Raw genomic sequence first — 10,358 nt, 5'->3', positions numbered from 1 at the left:
AGCCATTCATGCCATCACATTGTCATAAGCCATCAATTCAAACCATATATATATATATATATATATATATATATATATATAGATAACACAAGTATATAGTCTCCACCTACTCAATTTCCAAAATCATCATTGAATTGCAAAACAGTTTATAAATCTCATTCATTTAACCAACACTTAACTTATAAAACATAAAAATCTACGATTTAAGTTCATTATTCTTTAAAATCATAAAAACAAGTATACACTACTTTAGATAGTTAAGGTGAACATTTGATTACTCACAATAACGGGAGTTTGGAGTATTCCTATTCTTGGTCCTCGGGTACGATATCTTTACCCTTATCAGAGGGCTCACCACCTATACATAATACATGACACGTAATTCAATATATTTGTACCAAACTGTTATAAAACTATTTCAGGCTCTATATGAATGCATGAAATTGAATGAGAATTGTTCGAATAATCACTTAAAGACGATGTTCTACGTGGGTTCAATTATGATCGGACTGAATTTGTATTCGACCTAACTCGAACTATACACCGTTGAATTAACCAAAACATCCGATTCAACTTCAAATATATTCATTACACTTCCAATATTCCAAATACACCAAAATACCTCAATGAGCTTGATTGTGACTTAATTCATCGTAACCGAAATTCATTTCGATTCCGAACTAACGTGATAATTAGTGTTAACATAGTCCAATAAATCCATCTATATCATTAAGAATCAAATTCAAGTCCATTCACTATGATTTTCTCATTATTGTTCAAGTCATTTACTAAAAGAACTATACTTTTCGATAACCGTTTTCGATATCCAATACCATAAATCATCAATTACAAGCTAAATAACATGAAATACAACAAAATCCATCATCAACATGTCACCTATAACATTCGGCCAAAGATGGTTGTTGAAGGGCATGTGATTTTCTTGCTTGTTTTTCATGCCGAACATCATCAAACAACTAAAAACACTAAGATATCATGAAATCTAGCAAAATCCATCATCAAAACCTCTCTCCCTATGTTCGGCCAACAAGTATTCCCTCATGAAAACTTGTGTTTCAACCATAGAAAATGAAAAAAAAAGCATGGGAAAGGTAGATTTTAAGCAAAAATTGAAAAATCTTACCTTTGATTGCTTTGTTCTTTGAAATTCAACAAATTTATCTTGAATTTTCCTCTCTAGGGTTTGTTTCTATTCTTTTCTCTTTGTTCTTTGCTTTGGCTGGCCATGAAGAGTGAAATGGGAGAGTTTATGTTGAGTTTATAAAGGAAATTGTAAAAATATTAAAGCTTGACATGTGTCATCATGTGATTGGTCCATGGTTAAAACTTAACAATTAAGCATTTTCTCACCACCATATGTAATCTCTTAATTATCCAAAGTATAAAATAATAATAGGTGAAATTCATGGGCTTGACAAGTGTTATGGTGGTGTAAAATTCCAAAAATTCCAATTACGTCCTCGTGGACACGTAAAATGATTGTTTTACCCTTATATTTCAAAAAATGTTGGACTTAAAATTTTTCAATTCTCAAATTCAAATCATGATCTAATTAGTCAAACTTGGTTAAAAAAAATTTTTGTCCAACATTCCAATTTTACCCTCGGGTGTCAAAATGATCATTTTGCCCCTATGTTATGAAAATTCTTAATTTGACTCCAAATTAATCCTCGAACTCCGAATTACCATATTAAGACATTCTAAGGTTCAATAACTCTAAAATATATCCTAAAATTTCTATTCAAACTAGTTCGATATTTTAATCGACTTAATTGTAACACTAGGTACGATATCGACTTTTAATGATTCTTCGAGGCATCCCAGTATGTAGATATGCTATCAAGTACATGAATGACATGACAAGTATATAATAGAGTAGGGCCTGACAAAAAAAGTCTTCAGAAGGCCACACAAATTAGTATGAACTAGTTCAAGTTTCTTTTTAGCTTTCCAGCTTCTTTTTTTAGGAAAAAGCTTTCTACTTTGCTTTCCATATTGGCAAGTCTTACATAGCATATCTAGTTTAGCTATGACTGGCAGATCTTCAACCATCACCTTAGATGAGATTTTTATTAGTGAACCATAGTTCACATGTAAAACCCAACCCTATAAACACATGTCATGACATACATGCACTGAGTAGCATGTTATTATGCTAGGAAAGCACCTAAGAATAAACGAAACTCGGTATAATACCTAACGGTACACTTGAGTTGATTTAACCTTGAACTAGTTCAAATAGGAATTGTAGGATGAAATTTAATATTTTATAGTCCAGGAATGCTTAAAAATGATTGTTCGGAGTTCGAGGGTTCATTAGGGGTAAAAATTGAAAATTTTGATGTTCAAGGGTAAAAAATCGACATTTTGCCACCTAAGATAATAATTTGATCATGGAGTGAAAATTTTGACCAAGATTCACTATTTGGAGTATAATTTAATGATAGGAAGTGAAAATTTTCAATTTCAGCAATTTTCGGAACATAGGGGCAAAACGGTAATTTTGTCATCTTGAGGTAAAAACCGTAATTTTCACCACCCAAAACTTGTCAAAATCATAGGATTTATTTATTTTTGGTATGACCAACTATGGTATGTTAAGTGGTGAAAAATTGAAGTTTAAAGACAATTTTAAAAATGGGCCAATGGGAAAGTGACACATGGCACTTTTTAATGATTCAATATTATTTTAATGAAAAGTCAGCCCATTTAAACCCCATTTTAAGTGATGGCTGGCCATAAGGGAGAGCAAGAGAGAAAATAGAGAGGAAAGGAAGAAAAAAAGAAAAACCAAAGAGAAACAAGAAAATTCAAAGGGGAATTCACGTTTTTCAACCCTTTGCGCGTCTAACGGTATGATTTTTCGACTTTAGCTTGATTTCTACCTTTCCTATGCCTTTGTTTCCATTTAGCATGCTTGAGGAGAGAGATCTAAAAGTGACATCAAGGGCTGGCCGAATTTCAAGGGGGGAGAAATTGAAATTTTTAGGTTTTGATTTTTAGTTAAATTGATAGTTTTAGTTAGTTAAATGTGTTTAGAAATTAAATTGGGCAAGAAATCATTAAATTTTCACAATACCCACTCTTGGCTGGATGCTCAATGCTGTACAATGATGATGAATTGATTTTATTCTAAGGGAAATGAAGAGAAAATGATGAAAAACGATTAAACGTGATAGAAAAACAAAGTAGAAAATTAACCGAGTTAATGTCCCATTTTTGGCCGAATTTTCCAAGGAAGGGAGTGAGCTGATTTTGTTGTTTTTAGAAGGTTATTGGCTGATATTTAATGGTTAGAAATGTTGGAGAGAGAATGGGATGATTTAGAGCTAAAATGGAGCGCGTTAGCAATTTATCGGGCAAAGTGCCAAAAATAGGTTAATACCGCGTTTAAGCCGTTTTAGGCTATTGCATTTCATACCATGCATTAGTATAGGATTTAAGTTAATTATATAGTGATTTAGCATCAATGTGATGAATTGTGTAAATTTTTGTAATGTGTCTAGGAGGAGAGCCTTCCGGAAAAGGCAAAGAAGTCGTACCCGACGAGTAGTGATCGGGGCGCTTAGAAAGCTTTTAGTTTGTACAAACGGTGAGTAAACTTATTATTATTGTAAATTATCTAGAGTTTATTTTAAATGCCCTTTATGTATTTTATGAAATGAGAACGAGATTAAAACGGGATTTTTGATGTTTTAGGAATAAATGTGACAAATAAAAATATATTGTATTGATTATGAAATTGAGTAATTGGAGGCTACAAATTGACTTGAAAAATATATATTTTCCTAGGAATGGCTTATGAGAAATGAGTATATGTGGCTATATTTTGTGAATGCATTGGGAAATTTATGTAAGTTTTTTTACTATGCAGGCTGGATAAATAAATAAAAGCCACGTTATACTGTCGAAATTTTATTAAAATTGGTGGGTTAGTCACTGCAGTGACGGGTTTCCGTGGACTGCCTATTAGAGGGGCACGGTAAACCCAGTTATATAGTTACTCCGGTTGTAGAGGCGAGGAGGGTAACTCCCGGGGTAGTGTTAGAGCTCACTTCACGTCGAACCCCCACGTGAATGTGTAACTCGGCCAACGCCAAGGAACGACTTGTTTTCAAAACTAACATGTGTTTAACATGTAAATATCTTAACAACCTTGGCGGACTCGGTTAGATGCCTCGGCCAAGGTATCCCCGAGGACTAGTTTTTGGCTTGAGCCCTGTTTTTAATAAAAGTCATAAGCCTTAACAACTGTTTTGGTAAATTACAAATATTTTATGGTTTAAGAAATAAATTGAAAACCTTATGAAATGGTTTGTGATTTGTTGTTTAAACTTGCCTCCATTTTACTCGCCTTTAGATATTTATGATAATGTCTGTTTACTCATTGGGATTGCAAAATCTCACCCACCTCCTTTCCAAATATTTCAGGCCTGTGGTAGCTTGTAGATACCCGATTTTGTCGAGGATTCCAGTTGACCCCTCTATCTCACAGACAGTAGGTTACTATCACCAACACTTGGTGTATTTATGGGCCACTTGTCATTGTAATTATTATTGTACATTATAACTTTGTAAATTATAGTATGTATGAATTTATTTTGTTCTCACGCTACAAAAATTATTTATGTATAGTTCTATAAAAATTATTTTATAAGAAAATGAAATATATTATCAAATATTTTTATTTAGTCTAGTTAGCCAACTTTTCACTCTAAATGGATGATTTAGATTACAAAAATTTATTTTAAATTGACAGTGGATATTTTCTACCATACGTTGTATTTTTATCAGGTTTTGAAATTTTTTTGGTAAAAATGACCAAAATACCCCTATGTGGCGAAAAAATTATTTTGATTGTTTTCGATCTAAAATAGTTTATATTTTCTTAAAACTCGATATTTAACAACGATTGCTCATAGGAAAGGCAAGAAACTAATTCATTAGCCTTGCGGGGTTCCGATTGGCATTTTGGATAATGAGTGTCAATCAGAACGTCACGGCGGTTGTCATGGGCCCGAGGGAGGTTCCGGGTCGTGACAATTCAGTTGGTATCAGAGCTTTTGGTTTAAAAACTTATGGTTTTGAAAGAAGGTTTTGATTTTTAAAGTTCTTGGATTTAAAGTTATTTAAAAATAATTTACAATGTCAATGTGCCCAGTTAAGATTAGTTAGTTGCATGTAGTTGCATATAGAGTCTTAAGTCGTCTAAACCAATTCCATTTTTCTTGTAGATCATTAAGCCTCCTCGACGTGAGCTACCACCTATCACTAGATCTACTGGTAAAGGAAGAGGTCGTCGCAGACAAAGTCGGCCAGATTCCATAGAAGAGGAGTCGGTTGTGTCTTCTTTTAGACCAGTTCCTACTGCTGAGTCTACTGACATTCCTGTACCTCCTCCACCACCTGTTGCTACTCCTAGCGTACCTGCCATGTCACCCAAGGCAGCTCAGGTATTAGCGACTTTTCTCGCTGCTCTTACAGGCTAGGCTCAGGCTGGTCCAGTTCCACCTGCTAATTCCCCTGTAACAGCCCCAATACCACCACCTCCTATTCCACCCCAGACACCGAACGTCTCCATTTCTAAGAAATTGAAGGAAGCTAGACAGTTGGGTTGCGTCTCGTTTACTGGTGAGTTAGATGCGACTGCAGCTAAGTATTGGGTTAATCAAGTTTCGAAGACTCTTTCTGATATGAGATTAGATGACGATATGAAGCTAATAGTGGCTACTAGATTACTAGAGAATAGGGCTCGTACTTGGTGGAATTTGGTGAAGTCCCGTTCCACGACTCCTCAGACATGGTCTGACTTCCTCAGAGAATTTGATGGTCAGTATTTTACTTACTTTCATCCGAAAGAAAAGAAAAGAGAATTTTTGAGCTTAAAACAAGGAAATCTAACTGTAGAGGAGTATGAGACTCGTTTTAACGAGTTGATGTTATACGTGCCGGATCTGGTGAAATTTGAGCAAGATCAGGCCAATTATTTCAAGGAAGGGCTCCATAATGAGATCAGGGAACGGATAACAGTGACTAGTAGGGATCCACATAAGGAAGTCGTGCAGATGGCCTTACGGGCTGAGAAGCTCGCCACTGAGAATAGACGGATCCTAGCTGAGTTCGCAAAGAGAAGGAATCCGCCTACGTTCCTGGGTTAGTCTTCAAAGAGAGGTAGAGATTCGACATCTACTGCAGGAAGTACTACCTCAGCATCTGTGGCATCCACTAGACCTCCATCTCAACAGTCACAGTCGAGATCTTCTAGATTTAATCGGCTAGTGATGAGTAGACAGGGGGAGACTTTAGGAGGATTGGACAGATGCCGTAATTGCGGAGGATTTCATGTTGGGTCATGTAGACAGCCTGTAAAGTGTTTTCAATGTGGCCAATAAGGGCATATCAGGAGAGATTGTCCTCAGTTGAGACGGGGTACAGTAGCTACTTCTACTCCTCTGACTCGTCCTAGTATACCGCTGAGAGACACTTCTGGATCACAGTCCAGACAGGGCCTAGTGATACGGTTAGGCATGGGGAGTAATGCCCCGGAGCAGCCATCTTTCAGACCACAGCCCCAGATTTTGATCAAGGTTTTTGCAATGATTGAGGATGAAGCCCGAGTTCGACCTAGCACAATGATAGGTACTATGATTGTGTTTGATAGAGATGCACATGTTTTGATAGATTCAGGTTCTGATAGATCATACGTTAGCATATCATTTGCATCATTCTCAGATAGGAACCTGTCACCATTAGAGGGAGAGATTATAGTGCATACTCCTCTAGGCAAGCGGTTAGTAAGAAATACGTATTATAGAGACTGTGGCATTAAAGTTGGGGAAGAAGAATTTATGGGTAATTTAATCCCTTTGGAGATACGGGACTTTGATTTGATCTTGGGTATGGATTGGTTGTCCACTCATCGAGCAAAGGTGGATTGTTTTAAGAAAGAAGTGACTCTCTAGAGTTCAGAGGGAGCAAAAGTGGTATTTACGGGGGAGCGTCGAGTATTACCGTTTTGTGTAATCTCGACCCTCAAGCTTTAAAATTTGTGCGAAACGGATATTTGACATACTTGGCTCACGTGATTGATATATCGAGGGAGGAACCTATGTTAGGGAATGTCCCCGTGGTAAGTGAGTTCCTTGATGTATTTCTTGATGAATTACCGGGACTTCCTCCCGATCGTGAGTTTGAATTCACCATTGACTTAATTTCGAGTATTGTCCCTATCTCTATTCCTCCATATAGAATGGCTCCGGCAGAGTTGAAGGAGTTGAAAGTACAATTGCAAGAGTTAGTGGACAAGGGTTTTATACGCCCTAGTATATCTCCGTCTGGAGCACCAGTTTTATTTATGAAAAAGAAAGATGGTACACTTCGGTTATGTATAGATTACTGACAGCTTAACAAAATGACCATTAAGAACAAGTATCCATTACCGAGGATTGATGATTTTTTCGATCAATTACAAGGAGCTATAGTGTTTTCTAAGGTTGATCAAAGGTTTGGGTATCATCAGTTGAGGATTAAAGAACAGGATGTACCCAAGACAGCGTTCAGGACTCGGTACGGTCATTATGAGTTCTTGGTCATGCCTTTCGGGTTAACTAACGCACCGACAGCTTTTATGGATCTCATGAACAGGGTGTTCCATCCTTACTTGGACAAGTTTGTTATTGTGTTCATTGATGACATCCTGGTTTACTCGAGAGATAATGATGAGTACGCTACCCACTTGCGTATAGTATTACAGACTTTGCGGGAAAGACAGTTGTATGCAAAGTTTTCGAAGTGTGAGTTTTGGTTACAGGAAGTGGTATTCTTGGGACACGTAGTATCGGGAGCTAGAATATATGTTGATCCCAAGAAGATAGAGGCAATTTTACAATGGGAGCAACCTAAGACAGTGACGGAGATTTGTAGTTTCCTCGGATTAGCTGGTTATTATCGAGGTTTGTTAAGGGGTTTTCCTTAATAGTAGCTCCTTTGACCCGTCTAACTCGTAAGGGAGTTAAGTTTGAGTGGGATGATGTTTGTGAGAATCGATTTCAGGAGCTAAAGAACTGGTTAACCTCCGCTTCCGTTTTAACACTTCCTGTTAATGGTAAGGGATTTGTAGTATATAGTGATGCCTCAAAGTTGGGGTTGGGGTGTGTATTGATACAGGATGAAAAAGTTGTGGCTTATGCTTCTAGACAGCTAAAGAGGCATGAAGCAAATTACCCTACCCATGATTTAAAGTTAGCAGCAGTGGTGTTTGCTTTAAAAATCTGGAGGCATTACTTGTATAGTGAGCATTGTCGGGTTTTTACAGATCACAAGAGTTTAAAATATTTGCTCACTCAGAAGGAGCTTAATTTGAGGCAAAGGCGATGGTTGGAGTTGATAAAAGATTATGACTTGGTGATAGACTATCATCCGGGAAAGGCAAACGTTGTAGCTGATGCCTTAAGTCGTAAGTCTTCATCGTCTTTAGCAGCACTTCAGAGTTGTTATTTTCCAGCATTATTAGAGATGAAATCTCTTGGGGTCCAGTTGAGAAATGGTGAGGATGGATCCTTATTGACAAGATTCATAGTGCGACCTTCGTTACTTGATCAGATATAGGATATTCAGAGGTCTGATGATGAGTTAAGAAAAGAAATTCAGAAACTGGCATATGGGGGAGTCAGTGAGTTCAAATTCGGAAAGGATAACGTATTGATGTTTAGAGACCAAGTTTGTGTTCCTGAAGGAAACCAGTTAAGACAGGTGATCATGGAAGAAGCCCATTCATCTGCCTATGCATTACATCCTGGAAGCACCAAGATGTATAGGACTATCAGGGAGAATTATTGGTGGCCAGTTATGAAGCGAGACGTAGCAAAATTTGTAGCAAAGTGTCTCGTATGTCAACAAGTTAAGGCGGAGCATCAGAGGCCAGCAGGTACACTTCAGTCTTTACCTATTCCCAAGTGGAAATGGGAGCATGTAACTATGGATTTTGTTTTGGGACTGCCGCAGACACAGAAGGGAAATGATGCAATTTGGGTGATCGTAGATCGGTTGACTAAGTCTGCTCACTTTTTAGCTGTCCATAGTACATACTCTATTGAGAAGCTGGCTCAGCTCTATATAGATGAGATTGTGAGGCTACATGGAGTTCCCGTTTCTATAGTGTCAAACTGAGATCCTCGATTCACTTCTCGATTTTGGCCGAAATTTCAAGAAGCTCTCGAAACCAAATTGAAATTTAGCACTGCTTTTCACCCACAGATGAATGGTCAGTTAGAAAGGACTATCCAGACTATGGAGGATATGTTGAGGGCTTGTGTCATGGATTTTCTTGGGAGTTGGGATAGACATTTGCCGTTAGTGGAATTTGCTTACAATAACAGCTTTTAGTCTAGCATCGGTATGGCACCGTACGAAGCTTTATATGAAAGGAAATGTCGTACTCCACTTTGTTGGGATGAAGTGGGTGAAAGAAAGTTAGTTAGTGTGGAATTGATCGATCTAACTAATGACAAGATCAAGGTTATACGAGAAAGGCTAAAGGTAGCCCAGGATAGGCAGAAGAGCTATGCAGATAAACGGAGAAAAGACTTGGAGTTTGAGGTCGATGATAGAGTTTTTCTTAAGGTGTCTCCTTGGAAAGGTAATAATTTGAATGTTTTGTGGTATTAAGTTTTATTTGATTATATTATTATGGTAAATTATGATATCTTGTTGGATAATGAAAGGTGTGATTCGATTTGCGAAGCGGAGAAAGCTTAACCCGAGGTATATTGGACCATTTCGAATCATTGAGAGAATTGGACCAGTGGCTTATCAATTAGAACTACCTCCGGAGTTAGATCGGATCCACAACGTTTTCCATGTCTCCATGCTTAAGAAATATGTACCAGATCCCTCTCACATCCTAGAAGCACCTCTGATCGAGTTGCATGACGATTTGAAGTTTGAGGTGCAACTTGTGAGTATCTTGGATCAAAAGGATCGAGTACTGAGGAACAAGAGTATTTCAATGGTCAAAGTGTTGTGGAAAAGTGCTCGAATGGAGGAAATGACATGGGAAGTAGAGCATCAAATGAGGAACCAATACCCGCATCTATATGTCGAATCTGGTAAGTGAAATTTTGAGGTCAAAAATTTATTTTAAGGGGGGTAGAATTGTAAAACCCGACCCTATAAACACATGTCATGACATACATGCACTGAGTAACATGTTATTATGCTAGGAAAACACCTAAGAATAGATGAAACCCGGTATCATACCTAACGATACACTTGAGTTGATTTAACCTCGAACTAGTTCAAATAGGAATTGTAGGATGAAATTTAATATTTTATAGTCC

General features: G+C 37.3%; 1 pseudogene; it reads left to right on the top strand.

The window, feature by feature from the left end:
* LOC108661157 overlaps positions 1-8,382 on the top strand; it is a 14,389-nt pseudogene extending 6,007 nt beyond the window's left edge.

The sequence above is a fragment of the Theobroma cacao genome, chromosome 3 (genome assembly GCF_000208745.1).
Source record: "Theobroma cacao cultivar B97-61/B2 chromosome 3, Criollo_cocoa_genome_V2, whole genome shotgun sequence".
NCBI classification, from domain to species: Eukaryota; Viridiplantae; Streptophyta; class Magnoliopsida; order Malvales; family Malvaceae; genus Theobroma; species Theobroma cacao.
This window is presented reverse-complemented; position numbering and strand designations above follow the sequence as displayed.